This window comes from Melospiza georgiana, unplaced genomic scaffold, assembly GCF_028018845.1.
Source record: "Melospiza georgiana isolate bMelGeo1 unplaced genomic scaffold, bMelGeo1.pri scaffold_42, whole genome shotgun sequence".
NCBI lineage: Eukaryota > Metazoa > Chordata > Aves > Passeriformes > Passerellidae > Melospiza > Melospiza georgiana.
Genome location: NW_026652216.1, coordinates 1,726,479 through 1,745,811, shown reverse-complemented (window position 1 = coordinate 1,745,811; position 19,333 = coordinate 1,726,479). Strand labels below are relative to the sequence as shown.

The window sequence follows — 19,333 nt, the reverse complement described above, 5'->3', positions numbered from 1 at the left end:
GCCAAAACAGGCTGCTATTAAATGAAAGAAATTGATCAAAGATGTCTAAAGTTCCACAATTTCAGAGGTTTTTAAGGGAGAATTGATGGTTTAGGGACAATATTCTGGAGGATTTGTGGGTTCTCTGGGGGGATTTTGGGCAGTGTTTTCCATCTCTTTGCGCTCCAAAAGCCAAGAGGGTCACCTCAAAACAACTGAATCCCTCTGAAAACAACTGTTGCAGAATTTTGTTCAGACATGGCTTATAGAGGGGCCATGAAAATATACAGCTGGTTAAAAAGTAAAAGGCAGCTGTAAGCAGCAAGTTCTCAGGCTTTTTCCTTAAACAATAAACACCATGTCCTTGAGTAAAGTGATGAGAAAAAACATGATGGAAAACACGGAGGCCTTGAGAACAGTCAATAACAAGTCAACAACAGGATGAGAAAAACAAATGTTAGTCTCAACAAGAAACCACAGATCTTGACAACAAAAGGAGGGGTTGGTGTGTAATCTGTAGCCAATAATGAGCTCGGGTTTTGCAATATGTATGAACTTAATTAACACTACTATAAAAGTGTGTAAGCTGGATCAATAAATCGAACTCCGATTTATTGATCCAGCTTACACACTTTTATAGTAGTGTTAAACAACTGAATTTTAATTCATATGGGCTCAATCCCACATCAAAATAGCTTGTTCCCACCTTAAAATAAACTCAATCCCATGCCAAACTCACTTGATTCCACCGATGGCATGGTGAGATGGGGTGGGAAGGAGATTGGGAGAAGTGGGATCCCAATTTGGAGCGATGGCATGGGGATTGTGTGGGGCTGGCTGGTTGGGATGTATTTGATAGCAAATAAAACTTTCAGAGTTACTGATTTCTGTCCCTTTCATTTTTAGTCAGTTGCAGTTCTATTGGCAGAGTGCCACCTTCTAAGCTGATTGTGTTTGTGTCCTCCTTTCTCTCCTGCCTCCCTTTGCCTGCTCTTTTTCTCTCTCAGTGCCTCCCTTGAGCCAGGGCAGCTGCCACCAAAGACCCTGCCCTGATTCAGTTCCCAGTGCAGGAGCTACAACAGCCATGGGTGAAGTTCTGAAGGCTGGCAGTGAAATGTCACTGTAGGATCTTGCTCCACTTGGCTTTTGGCCCCTTCATAAGAGCTTTGCCTTCAAGGGCAGGAATATCTTTTCCTGGCTGGGAAATGGAATTCCAGGTCCTTGGAGTGTGTGCTGTGCAGGACCATACAGACTGGGATCACGTGGACCAGGATTTCACAGGCTGGGACCATAGGGATTAGGAGCAGAGGCTGGGATCATACAAACTGGACCATACGGACCAGGATGCTGCACCAGATCGATGTAAACCAAGGAGGTCCTGCCCTGCCTGGGGGTGCAGCCAAAGCTCCCTGGAACAAATGCAGAGTTTCAGGAGGGATCCCAATTCCAATCCCATTTCTAATCCCATTTCCAATCCTTTTGCCAATCTCAGAGTCATCCTGGCGCTGATCCTGGTCCCGGTGCCAGCCTTGGTCCCTGTCTCAGTCCCGAAACACTCCCAGTGCTGATTCTGGTTCTCGTGTCAATCTCAATCGCACAGTGGTGCCGGTCCTGGTCTCTGTCTCGGTCTCAGAGCAGTTCTGGACCCAGTGCTGCTGCTGGTGCCAGTCTTGGTCCTGGAGTGCTCCCACTGCCAATCTCAGTCTCGGTCCTGGTCCCAGAGTGCTGGCGGTCTCGGTGCTGGTTCCGGTGACGGTCTCGGTCTCAGTCCTGGTGCGCTCCCGGTCTCGATCCTGGTGCTGGTCCCAGAGCAGTCCCGGTGCAGGTGCCGGGTTCCAGTCTTGTTCCTGATCCCAGTCCTGGAGCGCTGCCAGTGCCAGTCCCAGTTCCAAAGTGCTCCTGTTGCCGGTCCCAGTGTCAGGCTTTGTCCCAGTGGCAGTTCTGGTGCTGGTTCTGGTCTGGGTCTCAGTCCTAGTCCTGGTGCCGGTCCTGTAGCGCTGCCAATCCCAGTTCCTGTGTTGGTCTCAGTCTTGCTGCTGGTGCCGGTTCTGCTGCTGTGTTTGGTCTGAAGAATTTAGGTCCAATTGGGTGATTTTAGGCCAAACTGGGCAGGTTTAGGGTGGGTTTCAGATCCCTTACAGTGATTTCAAGCCTTTTAGGGTGGATCTTATGCCCCTTTGGCTGATTTTATGCCAAATCTGGAGGGTTGAGGGTGGATTTTAGATCCCTTTGGATGATATAAACCCATTTGGGTGGGGTTTGGATCTGTTTGAGTGGTTTTAGGATAAACTGGGCAGGTTTAAGGTGGATTTTAGATGCCTTTGGCTGATTTTAGGCCTCTTTGGGTAATTTTAGGTTGAACCAAGCCTTTTAACGGTGATTTTAGTCCCTTTGTCTTACAGATGGCTAATGAGATGATTGGCTCTTGCAATTAAGGGATGAATACTGTGTCAATATTAAGAGAAGTTTTATTGATGTGTGATTACATTATTGCAGGCTGTTGTTTAGATGTCCTCTGTTCTCCCCACAGTCCCCTTTCCCCCTATTGTTACCATCAGACAGCCTGAGCCATCCAGGACAGGTGGAAAGAAGGTGAGTACAAAAGCTTGTTCCTTGGGGAGGGGGCGTGGCATGACACGACCTGACCCTCCAATCAAGCTGCAAGAAAGCAGACTCCACTAATAAACAGCAAAGAAGAGTTGACTGACAGACTGTGGGAGGGGCCAGGGTTGGCTGATTCAATACTTGGGGTATAAAAGACGGAGTGTCCATCTTGAGGATGAGCCAGGCACGTGGTAGGCAGGCACGATGGAAGCTCCCAGGCCTGTTCTTCCTTATTGAGTCCTTTTCTTGTAATTTATGTTAAGGTTGAATAAACCTTTTAAAATTTTCAAAGTCAGCAGTCGTTTCTCACAATAACCAAAGGTTCCTTTACTGGAGTTTGGTGCACAGGAGAAACACCAACCATATATTCTCAAGAGGTCAAAATGACACAAAATTTTACTGGCAAAGTACAGAAAATCAAGAAACTTTCGAAAAACATTTAATAAAACATCTAATTCAACATAAAACACCATAGCAGTAACTTCCTTAACTCATCCCGTTGCACCTGGAAACGTTTAACCACTTCAGTTGTTGAGGTACCAAAAAATGTTCCATATCAAGAGCATTATAAGGAGAAAGACAGGAGGACGGAAGCTCTATAGAAAGAAATGCACATGGCTACCAACTGCTGGGGTTTCAGTGTGGGTGAGACACAAACCGCAACCATGGAACCCTTGTGACACATCAAGGCCCCTCTGGAGCAAAAGAACCATTGCTGACAGAACAGAAACTCATGGAACCAAGGGGCCATTGTGACCATGCAGATCCAAGGACACCATGGTGGCACTATGGAACCTCATGGGAGCAAAGAGACAATTGTGACACTCTGGTGCCTCATGGAATCAGGGGGACCATTGTGAAACTCAGGCCCCCTATGGAACCAAGGGCCAAGGATGAAGCTGTGGGGCCCATGGAACCAAGGAGCCGTTGTGACACAGCGGGGCCACAGGGAGCCGAGGGGCCATGGAGACATTGAAGGGCTCAGGGAAGCCAAGAGGCCATTGTGACACTGCAGAAGAAAGGAGAACCCTGTGACACTGCAGGGACTCCTGGAATCAAGGAGACCATGTGGGGGCCCCATGGAACCAACGAGACAGGGAGCAGGTGTGGCTGGTTTGGCCTCCCGGGGGCTGCTGGACAGGTCTGGCTGACCTTGGCATGTCGAGGGCTGCTCCTCACCTGCCCCTGAAGCACTGGGGCTCTGGGCTCTCCTTCCTATGGGAGAGAACTTTCCTGGTCCTTCTCCAGGGCCCTATGGCAAAAACTGGGATTCCTTCTCCAAATTCCCTTACATGCACAGATTGTTCCCAGATGAAATCTGCCAGGAGAGACAGATCTGGCTGCCTTGGCTACCTGGGGCCACCTCTCATCTGCCTTTGAAACCCTGGGACCATATGCTTTTCTTTCCTATAGGAAAAAACCATCCATCTCGACCAGGCACTCATGGCCAAAATTGGGCAACTGCCTCTGGAATTCCTTATATCCAAGGATAACTCCCAGACAAAAGCTGCCAGGACTGACAAGTCTGGCTGGCCTTGACTTCCTGAGGGCTGGCCCTCATCTGCCTCTGAAACACTGGGGCTCTGTGCTTTCCTTCCTAATAAAAAGAACTCTTCTTCCTGTCCAGGCATCCACAGCCAAAACTGAGACTCCACCTCCAAAATGCCCAATGTCTAAGGAAAGCCCCTAAACTAAAGGTGCCAGGAAAGACAGGTATGGCTGGCTTGGCCTGAGGGTGGCCACCTCTCATCTGCTTCCAAAACACTTGGACTTTATGCTTTACTTTCCTATGGGGAAAAAAAACACCCATCTTGACCATGGTCAAAATTGGGATTCCACCTCCAAAGCTCAGTACATCCAAGGATTGCTCCCAAGTGAAAGCTGCCAGGACAGAGAGGTCTGGCTGCCCTTGGGCTCCTGAGGGTGCTGTCCAAACACTGGGGCTCAGTGCTTTCCTTCCTATGGAAAAGAACCGTCCTTCTTATCCATGCAGAAATGGCTGAAATTGAGATTCCACCTCTAAAGTTCTTAATATCCAAGGGTTGCTCCCAGGCAAAATCTGCCTGTACCGTCAAGTCTGGCTGGCCTTGGCCTCTGGTGGCTGCCCCTGCAACACTGGGGCTGGGTTCTTTCCTTCCCATGGAGATCCCTGGGACACTGTGGGGACCTCATGGAACCAAGGGGATCATTGTGGCACCACTGGAGCCCATGGAACCAAGGAGATAATTGTGGCACCACTGGAGCCCATGAAACCAAGGAGATAATTGTGGCACCACTGGAGCCCATGGAACCAAGGGGCCTTGGTGACACAGCAGGGCTTCATGGACCCAGAGGCCATTATGGCTCTGTGGGGCCTGATGGAACCTTGGAGACCATTGTGACCCTTCAGGGTCTCGTGTCACCAAGGGGACAGTATGGCACCTCAGGGCCACCTGTAAGCAAGGGACCATTGGGACACTGTGGGTCCCCATTGAACCCAGGGAACATGGAATAGCTCTGGCTTGCTTGGCCTCCCAGGGGCCACCTGACAGCTGTGGCTGATCTTGGGATGTCAAGGGCTGCCTCTCATCAGCTCCTGGAGCACTGGGGCTCCATGCTTTCCTTGCTATGGAAAAGAACTGTCCCCCTTTTCAGATGCCTATTGCCAAAATTGGTACTCTCCCTAAAAAATTCCTATTTGCAAGGGTATCTCACAAAATAAAACCTGCCAGCTCTGGCTGGCCTTGGCCTCTGATGGTCACCTCTCATCTGTCCTGGAAACACTGGGGCTCTGCTCCTTCTATCCTGTGGAAAAGAACCAGCCTTCTTGTCCATGGACCATGGTCAAAATTAGAATTTGGCCTCCCAAATGCTGTATATCCAAGGATTGGTCCCAGACAAAAGGAGCCAGGACAGACAGGTCGGGCTGGCCCTGTCCTCTGGTGATTTTCTTAGACTCTGAGATGAATGTTTTCATTTGGAAACACCTTGGAGAGGGCCCAGAGGTGTCCCAAGGAGGGGTTTGGAGACCTCAGGCACATGAGCTCTGTATATGGACAAAGGAGCTCTGTGCTCAGTGGGGTGGAGACTGAGGACAGTGGAGCAGAGCCAGGAGAGTGTTTAAAGAGCGATTTCAGTGATGGTGGATTCTTTTGACATAGTGGAAAACAGCCAGAGAGAGAAAGAATTAATGCCAAGTGCAGCTTGGGAGGCTCAGACTGGCACCAGGAGAAAGGAATTTCCCTGGCAGGGCAGGGCTGTGGTGCAGCAAGTCCCCAGCAGGAGCCTGGAGCAGCCTAAGGCTTTGTGTGGGCAGGCAGAGGCAGGCAGGAGGCAGAGCTGTCAGCAAAGGAAGGGCCCAGCCAGGTGGGGCAGCTGGGGGATGCCGAAGCCTGCAGGGACAGAGGCACAGGGCAGGGACACCGTAGCACAGCCTGGGCTGCACAGGGCACAGGGACGGGCAGCAGCTGAGAGACAGCTCTGCCAGAGCCAACTTGGGCAGCATTTTGGCCATGGCTGCTGGCCCTGGGCGTGAGGCCACGAGGGGACAAGTGACCCTTGCAGGCCTGGGGCCTCATTGCCTCCTTGTCCCTGCTCAGCAGCCTGGCAGGGGCCGCCCCATGCTCCTGCCCTTGCCATTGCACATCCCCACATGCCAGTGCCCATCCCGGGAAGAGCCCTGAGCAAGGAGGGAGGGACAGGATCTGCCTGGCCAGGGTCTGGGGCTCAGGCCTTGGCCCTTTGCATTCTTCAAACACATCCAGGTGTGCTAAGCACTAGAAACACCTTTGCCTTGTTTGTCCCCAGCTGCCATCACTACCTCCAGTGTTCTGCTCTCCCTGGAACCCAGGGACACTTTCTCAGTCCTGTCCCTCACAGGGATCTCTTTAAAGTACAAGAAACTTCAGTGTTTCAATCTCACTTTGAGCTCTTGAGAAGTTCTTTGAGTACACTCTGAGGGACTGGGTCTGATGCAAAGAGCACCAAAGCCCCAGAGGCTCATTAAAGTCCCTGTGCTGTGTCTGTGCTGCTGAGCTGGGCCGGACTCCGTGCCCAGAGGCAGCTCCTGGCAAGGGCAGCGCTGCATAGAGACAGCTCTGGCCAGGAGCAGCTCCTGTGCACAGCCCAAAAGAGACACCAGCAGGGCACAGACAGAGCTCACAGGGGCTCAGCACTGACAGGGGCTGTGGGATGGCCCAGAGGGGGCTGTGTCACAGCAGCACCTCTGAGGCTGTGTCATAGAGGCACAGAGCAGCTGGGATGTCAGCAAGGGGCTGTGTGACAGCACAGAGTGGGCTGTGTGAGGTCACAGATTGGGCTATGACATCACAGAGCTTGTTGTGTGAGGTCATTGAGCAGCTACACCATCATAGAGGGGACTGTGTGACATCACAGAGCAGGCTGTGACATCATGGCATGGCTGGATGACATCATATAGCAGGCTGTGAGGTCAAAACGTGTGCGGTGACATTACAGAGTGGCAGAATGACATCACAGAGAGGATTGTGTGACATCACTGAGGGTATTGTGACATCACAGAGGTGGCGTGGACATGATAGGGTAGGATGTAACGACATAGAGCAGACTCTGCCATCATGGAGGGTGGCGTTGTGGCATCAGAGAGTGGGTTGTGGTATCACTGGGTGTCTGAGTAACATCACAGAACAGTCTGTGACATCAGAGAACATGCAGTGACATCACTGGGTGAGTTTGTGACATCCCAGTGTCTTCTGAGACATCCCAGGAGGCAGCTGTATGACATCACAGAGTGATATGCCAGCATTGGCTCTGTGACATCCCAAGGGGGATTCGTGACATCCCAGCATGTGCTGTAACGTCACAGGGGCTGTGTGACATCACAGACGCCTGTGCTATATCAGAGGGGCTGTGTGACATCACAGGGGCTGTGTGATATCACAGGGGCAGTGTGAGGTCGCTGGGGAGGTCACTCTGCCCCAGCCCCCCTCACAGCTCCCCTCAGAGCAGTCCAACCTTGCTCGTGCACAGCAGGGTCCCCTGTCCCCCCCGGTCCCCCTGCCCCCAGCCCTGCAGTCTCCTCCAGAGGATGTTCCACGAGATCGACCCCAGAGCCTGACACTGGGACGGGGGGACGGGGCCGTGGGGATGGCACAGGGGAACAGGGACCCCCCGGCAGTGTCCCCGTGTCCCACAGGGCCAGAGCCTGGGCCAGGGCTCTTTCACCTTGCTACCAACGAGGCCTTGAGAGCGCTGAAAAATCCCCAGCAAGGGAGCAGCAAAAACCAGATTTAATATTAAGGGATAGCACCACAAAGTTCATTGGCAAGAGTCACTTTGCTCCTGAGTGGACACTTCAGGCACAGCAAGGAAACAAAGCAACAACAAAACCAAACAGAATCCAGGCAACCAAACCAGAAATGAATCCAGAACTGTCCCTGTGTGTGTGTGTGTGTGTGTGTGTGACACAAGGACAGTGAGGGCAAGGATAAAAGGAATATAGCCAAAAAGGTTAATAGAGCTCAAACTTAACAGGACTTAACTGATACCTTAACCTTAACGGATACCTTCAACTTCACAACTTAGAAAAGAACAGAGCTTAACAGTATGTAACCTAACTTATAACCTATGACTTAGCAATTTAACACAGGAATAACACTTAACAATATTTAACTTAACTTATATTAAACATAACAACTTAGCAAAAGAAGAATTCTTAGCAGCATTTAACTTAGCTTAAACCTTGTGACTTAACCTAACTTACAGGCCTGACTGGCTCAGCTATCCAAGGCACTCAAACCCCTCAGAAAGCAGCATTTCTGCCACATTTCCCCAGCAGAGGCATTCCTGTGTGCACACAGACACGAAGAGTCAGTGCAAGGCACCTGTGAGAAATTCCCCTGAGGGCAGGAAATGCTCACTGTGGATCCTTTGGCATCTCCCCAGTGGGTGAAGGGCTGAGCCTGGAGGAGTGGGGGGATCGACCCAGGCTCTGTCGTTGTTGGGGATCCCCGAGTGCAGCAAACGGGAGAATTCCCGGCTGGGAGAGGCCCCACTCAGAGGGAGTCGCTGGCCCAGGAGAGGTCCAAGGGCTCCTTTTGGAGCGCTGTTTGCAGGGCCCCAAGAGAGGGGCTTCAGTCCCAGCAATGGTGCATCCTGGCCACACTTGGCACCAACAGCTTTCTTTGGCAATGTGAGAACAGGGATGTTGTGCCACTGATGGAACAAAAACAGTTCCCAGGGCTGCTCCTACAGAAAGCAGGAGCTGGTTGGGCAGCAGCAGTACCTGGAGCAGACAGTGTTTGTGATGAGCTGCAGAGGAGCTAAACCCAGGGGCTGTTGGCCAAGGCCAAGCCCCAAGGAGCATTTCTCAGCTGGCAAGGTGGCCTGAGAAGAGGAGGGGGGAATGCAGCAGCACAGGGCCATGGAACCAAGGGACCATTGTGACACTGTGGGGCTCTGTGAGACCAAGGGACCACTGTGACACTGTGGAGCCTCATGGAATCATGGAGAGCACTGTGACATTGCTTGGCCTCGTGTCATCAGTGGTCCATTGTGACACTGGGCAACCAAAGGAGACCATTGTGATGCTGCAGGGATGCATGGAACTTTAGGGCCATGGTGATATTGTGGAACCCCATTGAACCAAGGGTTCATTGTGACACTGCAGGGGTGTGTGGAACCAAAGCTCCAAGGTGACACAGAGGGACCTCCTGTCATCAATGGTCCATTGTGACACTGTGGAGCGTAATGAGACCATTTTGACGCTGCAAACTCCAGGGTCCAAAGGTTCATTGTGACATTGCAGGGCTCATGGAATAGAGGAGTCATGTGACATTGTGGAAAGCCTTTGTGCTTTCCTTCCCATGGAAAAGAACTGTCCAGCTTCTCCAGTTGCCCATGGCTGAGATTGGAATTCCACCTCCAAATTTCCTTAAATCCAAAGACTTCTCCCAGATAGAATCTGCCATTCATGACAAGTCTGGCTGGCCTTGCCCTAGTGAGACTCTCACCTGCCTTCCAAATACTGGGGCTGTGTGCTTTCTTTCCTATAGAAAAGAGTTGCCCTTCTCAGCCAAGTGCACATGACCTGAATTGCTTTTTCCACCTCCAGCATTCCCTGTTGTGAGAGACTGGAGGAGATTGTTGGCTGGAAATATTTTGTGTGGGGGGGAGGAAGAAGCAGGTCCATCCTTGCCCTGCCCTGTAAACCCAGCCCTGCCCTGGAACCCCAATCCCCCCAGAGCCTCCATTCCAGCCCAGCAGTGTCTGCCAGTCCCTGGCACAGCACAGGCAATGCTCCACAGCCACCTCTGCAGCCCCCAGCCCAGCTCCTGAGACCAAATGACCCCAAGTCCCACCTGGGGGAAGGGCCCAGGGAGATCCAGGGGTATTGAGAGCTGACCAAAAGGCAAGCACCCATCTTGGCACTACCTCCTCTTGAAATTTCCATCTGAACACCACTGGAATCCAGGAGCTGGTAGCTGTGTGTGCACTTCTCTAAATCTTATTTTTCTCTCTTTCTGTGTCTAGTTGTTCTATATATGTCCTCTTGCAAATTTTGATTAACTTAAAATTGAACGGGTTTAGAGTTTGTGAAGTTGAATGGGCCAAGTCAATGCTTTGAGAAGTGTTTTTTATTGACTGAATGTCATATTAATCCTTTTGCCAAAGTTTCTCTGATTTTCTAAATTTGCCAGTCAAGGCTGTTAGGTTGTTTTGAGCTCCTGAGAATCTCTTGTTGGTATTTCTCTAGTACATAAAACCAAAGTATAGAACAATTGTAATTCCTTTAAAATGTCTCCTTGAGAGAGTTGTTTGGGGGATGGCAGTCAGGGCTTGTCTGACCTCCTTGGCCAAGCCCAGGCAGGGCTTGATGTGGTAGCTAGGGAAGAGGCGCTGCGGAAGATTGTCGCGATGTCACGGAAAGGCAGGACCCTCTGTTTCCCGTAGATAAGACCCTCTGTTACTCATAGATAAGAAACTAACATAGGAATGTGGCCCCACTAACAATAGGAATGTTGCCCCACTAAAGTCAGCAACTTTCCATTCCTTACCCAGTACTTTTCCATTCCCTACTAACCATAGATAAGAAAGACAAACCCCTTTTTGACGTAGAGACCTCTAAGACTATAAGACCCCACGAGAAGAAGTAATAAACGCCATTTGACCGTCCACCACATTGGTGCCTGCGTATGTCATTGGCCTGAACGGCCCTGGAGAGTGGGCTGTCGAGCTGTACCTCAGAACCAGGTCGCCTGCCTTGATATAGAAGGCAACATTTTGGTGCCAAAACCCGGGAAAGCGGCTTGCGCCCGGCGAACGGGGATTCTCCTGGAAAGAGGACGGCGACTGTGGCAGCAGGTCTGACCGCAGTGGGAGGGAACGCCCTCGGACCCGCTTGGACCATGGAAGCCATAGCGAAGGTCGTAACAGAGATGCATGCACAATGGGGTATAGAATGTAAACTTAGGGATTTAACTCTCGCATTGTCGAGATTGATTAAGCTTGGGGCTATTGAAAGCCCTGGTGGAGGACACTATGTCCTTGGGTTCAGGGAAAGCCCTAAAGTCGTGGGGCAGAATTGTCCAGGCTCTGCAAAAAGCTCGACAAGAGCAAGAAACCTGGAAAGCCGCTCGAACTTGTTTATTAGCCGTGCCGCAGTTGTGGGTGGGCGCGGCGACACAAACCGCGGAGGTGCTTGACCCGGGCGGACACGCAGAGGCGCGAACGCCAGATCCCCCTCAGCAAGCGGACTCACCATTGGAGGGGGGGGAGCACACGCGGGCATTCTGGCAGGGGCTTGCGGAGGAGGCACAGAACGCGGCCAGAATGTCGGACCCCATAGGGACCGATAAAAACGGCCCCTCACCATATCCGTTTGAAAATGACGCCGGACTGCATTGTCAGGGTGGAAAGGAAGAGGAGGGGGGTGGAAACGCAGTCAGCCTGCTTAACAACGCATGCGCGGGCAAGCGGGGAGACGGGGCGGCCCCCGCGGAGGCGCATAAGACCAATCAGAGCGCTTTATTCAAATTAAGTCCTTGTAGGGCAAGGACCTCCCCCAGCAGGAGGCGGGGGGACCCCAGGGGGAGGAAACGGCCCAACCCCCGCAGGAAGGAGCGGGGTCGGAGCCCGAGGAAAAGGCAGGGCAGCCCAGAAGCGTTTCTTTACTCGACTTCCGGCTCGGACTCGGACTCGAGCTCGGAGCCCAAGATAGGGTCGGAGGATTCCGACTCAGATTCTAGCTTTAACAGAGAGAGAGCAGCGGCATGTAAGGTCACTAGCCACAGCGCTCCTGCATGGGTGAAGGGCTTACCAGAGAAAAACCAAACCCCGCTTACAAACTGGCGGAAAATAAAAATGGCTTGCGCGGAATGGGCTCCGTCTGCCACTCTGGTGTTCCCGGTTCGTGTGGGGGGGGCAGGCGGAAACCAAAGGATTTATTCACCAGTCAATCCGAAAGATGTGCAGGCAATTGTTAAAGCGATTGCAGATAAGGGAATTAATTCTGCCATGGTTTACACACTCATTGACGGCCTTTTCGGTGGGGACGATATTCCATTTGATATTAAGCAGATGTGTAGAATGATATTTGACGGTGCGGGGATGATCGTTTTTAAACAAGAATGGGAGGACAATTGCATCAAACAGCTAGCCTTGGTAACAGGGGCAGACCACCCACTGCACGGCTCCAGCATACAGAGGCTAATGGGCACAGACCCCACTATGATCACCCCCCAGCAACAGGCTGAGGGCTTGTGTGCCCATGAGGTTATGACAATAACCCGTGCTGCCCGAGAAGCCATCCGTGACCCTTCTAAAGTGGTAGCTAAACCATCTCCGTGGTCTTCCATAAAACAGGGTGAGAGTGAGAGCTTCACTCAGTTTGTGGACAAACTTCAGGCCGCATTAGATTCCTCTGCGTTACCCTCAGAGGCGAAGGGTCCCGTGCTGGCAGAATGCCTACGCCAGCAATGCAACTCAGCCACCAAAGACATTTTAAGGTCACTGCCACAGGGGTCTAATATAGCTGCCATGATCAGACACGTTGCAAAGGAGGAACATCTAGCTCCCATCCAAGCAGCAGTTCACACTGCAATAACCAGTGTGATGGCATGCCTTAAGTGTGGCCAGGCAGGCCACTTGGCAGTAAACTGCCCACAGCCAAGGCGCCTATCAGCAGCTGCTCCACCACGCCAAGGGGGAGATAGGGGGCCGTGCTGGGTGTGTGGAAGGAAGGAGCATTTAGCTAAGGAATGCAGATCCAGACCTCAGGGAAATGGGAGAGAGAGGGGGCACCTGGGCCGTAGCCAGCCCCCTCCCACCTGGAATATGCGGCGGCCCAGCTACAGCAACCCCCAGTGGGGCAGGGGACCCTAATACCCTATGCCCCCACAGGGAGTAGTCACCTTTGCATCCCCTCCAACAATACAATGGCAGAGTTGTGCAGCACCCTCAATACCTTCGCACCCCCCACTGCCACAAGCCGCGCCGGAGTCACAGGGCCAGCAGGGGACGCCCCAGAGCGGGATCCCTGGGTGGCCTTGGTCATGAAAATAGGGAAGGAACCGCTGATGGTGTGGGGGACATGCCGCCTTTTCGGCAGCCAGGATCCCCACGTCATAGGGTTTCAGTTCTGGGCGGACACGGGATCAGACTGCACGATTTCTCCCCAAGCACATTGGCCCGGACATTGGCAATTCAAAGAAGTCCCCCCAGTGAACGGAGTGGGGGGACAGTCCCGGGCATGGAAAAGCACCCAGCTGGTGGCTATAACACTTCACACGAAAAAGGGACCAGAACAGACAGTAGCAATCTACCCCTACATTTTGCAAAATTCTCCACCCCTGTTAGGAAGGGACGTCCTTTCCATGCTCGGATTTCGGATTACAAATTTATCATGAGGGCCACTGCCGTACACCCTCCGCTGCCAATCAAATTGACTTGGAAGTCATCAGACCCTGTATGGGTTGAGCAGTGGCCCCTGACAGAGCCTCGAATGGCAGCCTTGCTGGAACTGGTCGACCGCGAACTGCAAAAGGGTCACATAGAACCCTCCACCAGCCCATGGAACACCCCTGTATTTGTGATCCCCAAGAGGTCCGGACAAGGCTATCGTCTTGTCCACGACCTGAGAGAAGTGAACAAGATGATCCGACCCCTGGGTCCAGTCCAGACACTGCTACCCGCAAACTCAGCCATCCCCACAGGGCAGCCGTGCGCAGTACTGGATATCAAGGACTGTTTCTTTTCAATACCCCTGCACCCTGAGGACAGAGAACGACTCGCCCTTTCCGTGGTGTTTCGGAACAGCAAGCGGCCCAACCTTCGCTTCCAATGGAGAGTGCTTCCACAAGGCCTGGTCGACAGCCCAACCATATGCCAAATCACCGTGGACAAAGCACTGATGCCAGTCCGACACTCCAATCCCACTGCGACCATCATCCAGTACATGGACGACATCCTGGTCGCAGCACCATCGACAAGCCAAGTAGATCACCTGGTGACCACAATCACAGAGACCCTTCAGGCCAACGGCTTCGAGATCGTGAGCGCAAAGATCAAGAGAGGACCCTGTGTGACCTTCCTGGGAGTGGGGATCACAAGCTCCTACGTGACCCCCCCCCCAAAGTGAAGGTCCGTTGAGACATCAAGACGCTCCACGACATGCAACGCCTGGTGGGATCGCTGCAGTGGCTTCGCAACATCGTCCTAATTCCTCCTGAGGTCATGGACCCTCTGTACGACCTCCTGAAAGGGAAGAACCCCTGGGATCCCAAGGAGCTGATGCCACAAACAACAAGCTCCCTCGACTTCATCGAAAACCAGATGTCCACTGGCACACTTGCCAGGTGGAACCCAGCCATGCCACTGGACCTGTATGTCCACTTTACACCGAAGGGGGGAGTGGGAGCACTGGCTCAAGGACTCGCTGAAAAGGCCCGACCGATCCAATGGGTGGTCCTCGGAAGACCCACTCGTGCATTCTCCCCAGGAATCGAATGCATCACCAGCCTCATCATGAAAGGCAGGAGACTTGCCTTGAAACACCTAGGGACAGAGCCGACAAGCATCCACCTTCCGTTTCGCAAGCAGCCGACCTCGGAGTCAGCCACAATATCAGAGTACCTGGCCCTTGCTCTCTCCGGCTTCGGAGGAGAAATCTCCTACTCCTCCAAGCCACCCTGGATGAAGCTGCTGACTGTAGTCAACAAGGACATGCCACCAAAGGTCAAGGACAGACCGCAGCCAGGACCAACGGTCTTCACAGACGCTTCCTCCACGACTTCAACCGCAGCAGCAGTGTGGCAGGCAGGAAAGCAATGGCACTGCGTCAAAGCATGTGACCCCACACTGTCAGTGGAACAGCTGGAGGCAGCAGCAGTGGTTTTGGCGTGTGGACTCTTCCAAGAAGAACACCTCAACATCGTAACGGACTCTATATTCATGGCAAGGCTCTGCCTAGCCATGGCAGGACCAGGTGTGTCAACATCAGCAGCAGCCCTAATGCTGGAAGAAGCACTCTCCTCGCGACAGGGAATCGTGTCAGTCATCCACATCAACAGCCATGACCCAGTCAATGGTTACTTCCAGATCGGCAACGACAAAGCGGACGCCGCAGCAAAAGGCGTTTGGACCTTGCAAAGAGCTCGCCAACTGCACGAGTGACTCCACATCGGAGTCAAAGCACTGGCAAAGAGATGCGGAATCTCGACGGCGGATGCAAAACATGTGGTAGCCACCTGGCCTTACTGCCAGAAGTCACCCCTTTGGACCTACGGGGTCAACCCGAGAGGTCTCAAGCCCTCAGAAATCTGGCAATCAGACTTCACCTGGTGCGAACTGCTGAAGCCCCGAGCATGGCTTGCAGTGACAGTAGACACTTATAGCGGAACGATCATAGCCACACAGCACACCATAACTAACTCCAAAACCACAATTCAGCACTGGCTGACAGCCATGGCTTGGCTTGGTATCCCCAAGCAGATCAAAACGGACAACGGCTCCAATTTCACCTCCAAACAAGTACAGGAATTCGCCTCGAAATGGGGCATCACGTTAGTGCAAGGCATCCCATACAACAGTACCGGGCAGGCCATAGTTGAGAGCAAACCAGACCCTGAAGACCAAGATAGAAGTGTTGGCAAAAGCAGGGGGCTTTGCCAATGCCATTCCCCCAGGAGATCAGGCACGTATGCTGGCAACCGCTTTGCTGGCACTGAATCAATTCCCTAGGGGAGATGAAACAAACAGTCCTGTCCAAAAACACTGGGCCACCCGAACGCTAGAAAAGGGCCCAGAGGTTGTGATTAGAAACGAGCTAGGCGAGTGGGAACGGGGTTGGAGGCTGATGCTCACGGGGCGAGGGTACGCAGTTGTCAAAAAGGACGGCAAAATCAGATGGTGTCCACTTAAGTCGATTAAACCGGACCTTCATAGCGAGCAGAATGAGAACTGATGAGAATTGCGAGTCTTTGTTTACAGGACCTGCTCGTGGGACGTCCTCGTGACGCGTACATCCCGGTTCCAGACGAAAGTGACAGACCACCAAGCCGTCAGGCAGCACCCGAGAGACCCGCACGCGTGAGACCCAAGCACCAAGGGTGTTTCTGTGTGATTTTGCTGTTGGGGCTTGTCGCCAGAGGGCAAGTCAGCCCAGACCACTACCCCCATCGGCCCTTCAGGTGGGTCATGCGACACCTTAGTAGTGGCAGAGCACTCAGAGAAATCACCACACCAAACACTCCATCCTTCGTGCTCCGCATCACCGACCTGTTTCCAGGACAGGCAAGGGTAAACCCCTCTTCCCCACACGTCGCACACTCATACCTATCCTACTGGTGCCCAGCTTCAAACCCTGGGAAAAGCTACTGCAATCACCCAGGGTGGGGATATTGTGGACACTGGGGCTGCAAAACCATAGTTACAGATGCCAGACCGTCGGGGCCTGGGTGGGATCCACAAGAGCCCAACAAATTCTTACAGTTCACCTGGGCACCCAGCGGCTGCAAAACACCCTTCTTCTCTCACGGAAACTTCCATTGCAACCAATATAAAATCCCTAGATTTCGGGCATGCACTGATTACAACATGACGGTCTTGCAGCCAGATCACCCTAGCTGGGCCACAGGCAAGACGTGGACAATAGTCCTTCAAGAGTCAAAAGAGAGGGTGAACGTGCGAATTATCAGGCTCCAACCGTCGGCACCCCGAGCAGTCGGACCCAACAAAGCAATTAAAAGCGTGCCGAAAGGGAGAAACGTAACCTAGCCCAAAACCTTACCCACAGGGGTCAGCAATGTCCCGACCGGTCAAGCGGAAACCTTTCAGATGAGCCGCTTAACTGAGTCAGACTCAGACCCAATCCTTCGTATGTTAGAAGCTACTTTTGTATCCCTGAACGTATCCAACCCTAACCTAACCGAATCCTGCTGGCTTTGTTACGATGTCAAACCCCCCTTTTACGAAGGAGTCGCTCTAAACACTCCCTTCAGTTATTCCTTAGTCGACGCCCCTCACCAGTGCAGATGGGATACCCCTCGCAAAGGAATCACTCTGAGTCAAGTCACAGGCCGAGGCAGATGCTTTGGCAGTGCAACCCTAGCCAAGCGGGGAGGCAACGTCTGCACCAAAATTGTCAGGCCTAACAGGAAAAACAATAACTGGGCAGTCCCATCTGCATCGGGGATGTGGGTTTGCCAGCGATCCGGAGTGAGTCCTTGTGTGTTCCTTCCCAAATTCAATGACTCTAACGACTTCTGTGTCCAAGTTATGATTGTTCCTAGGGTCTTGTACCAATCAGACGAAGAGATGTACCATCTTCTTGAGGGACCCAGCCGGATCCACAAAAGAGAAATAATGACAGGTATAACTATCGCAATGCTGCTCAGCCTGGGAGCAGCTGGAACGGCCACGGGTGTCTCAGCCTTAGCGACCCAGCACCAAGGACTGTCACAGCTGCAGGCAACGATTGACGAGGACCTTCAAAGGATCGAGAAATCCATCTCCTTTCTAGAGAAGTCGGTCTCTTCACTCTCAGATGTGGTCTTGCAGAACAGGCGAGGCCTGGACCTCCTGTTCATGCAGCAAGGGGGCCTGTGTGCCGCCTTGAAAGAGGAGTGTTGTTTCTATGCAGACCACACGGGAGTCGTGAGAAACTCCATGGCAGAACTCCGGAACCGACTGGCGCAGAGGCAGAAAGACAGGGAAGCCCAACAGGGCTGGTATGAGTTCTGGTTCAATCAATCACCATGGCTAACCACTCTGATTTCTGCCCTGATAGGTCCATTGGCGATGCTGTTTCTAACAGTCACCTTCGGACCATGCCTGCTGAACAAGCTGGTCTCGTTCGTTCAGAGCCTCCTGGAACGGACCAACATCCTGTTCATAGGGCGATGACAATTGCTGTGAATTCAACCAGGGAATTCAACCAAAGATCACTGCCAGTCACAAGATTTTCCAAACTTGTCTGGCAAAAGCTTACTCAGGTTTCCCAAAACCCCTTTCCCTTGTCAAGTTACAACCTTATACCTCATTTTAATACCTATGTACATGACTACCTCATTCATTTGTGAAAAGGGGGGGGGAGATGTGGTAGCTAGGGAAGAGGCGCTGCGGAAGATTGTCGCGATGTCACGGAAAGGCAGGACCCTCTGTTTCCCGTAGATAAGACCCTCTGTTACTCATAGATAAGAAACTAACATAGGAATGTGGCCCCACTAACAATAGGAATGTTGCCCCACTAAAGTCAGCAACTTTCCATTCCTTACCCAGTACTTTTCCATTCCCTACTAACCATAGATAAGAAAGACAAACCCCTTTTTGACGTAGAGACCTCTAAGACTATAAGACCCCACGAGAAGAAGTAATAAACGCCATTTGACCGTCCACCACATTGGTGCCTGCGTATGTCATTGGCCCGAACGGCCCTGGAGAGTGGGCTGTCGAGCTGTACATCAGAACCAGGTCGCCTGCCTTGATATAGAAGGGAACAGCTTTCCCAGCCACATTTCACATTTCCCAGCTGGAGCCGCTGGTGCCTCTGAGTTGTGCTGCCCCAGCCCCAGGGACGCTCTCCTTGTCTGCCGGTTCCCCCACGGTCTCTGGGCAGGGATGGCCTCAGTGGGGGCTGCTGACATCCTCAGCAACTTGGAGGCTGCTGCTGAATTTCACTGCTCCAGAGGCTTGTTCAGCCTTTAGCTCTTCAGTGCAGCAATTCAGTGTTCCAGGGCTCATTAACATTCAGAACACTTTAACTAGCCAAGCCTCTGGGAATAATTGGATTTTAATTTTCAAATCTTTCGTGGTTAGGTAGATCTCAGTAGCGTATTCAAAGTAAATGCATGATATTTAAAATGTCAGCGAGAAGATTTTTTTAGGTCCTATTTAGTTTTGTTTTCCTGGGTTTTTTATTGCTATGTGCAATCTCCAATTGACACTGAATCCAAGTATCTCCTCATGAATTTGAGTAGATATGAAAATCAAGACCCTTCATGGCTGACAATCAATCAGACTCTGTCCCTACTCCCACCCCACCATTCCCCCCATCCAAGCCCTGGCACTCAGAGCAGCCTTGTGCAAATCTGAGCTCCCTCCAGCCTAGGCTGCACCTGCAGCTTTCAGCTCCTTGGCTCCAGCTCCCACCTGCTTTCCTTGGAGAAGGAGCTGCCTGAGACGCAGAGGGATGTTCATTCATTGTCATCCAACAAACCCAAGGGGAGGCACAGCTCCATCAAATGCAAAAGTCATTCTTCTCCCTGAGTCCGTCGTCCCCCTGATCCTCACAGCCTGT

At 52.3% G+C, this 19,333-nt stretch overlaps 1 pseudogene; it reads left to right on the top strand.

Annotated features, from left to right (window-relative positions):
• The window catches only part of LOC131096519 (zinc finger protein 850-like), a 425,516-nt pseudogene that overhangs the window by 250,664 nt on the left and 155,519 nt on the right, over nucleotides 1-19,333 (top strand).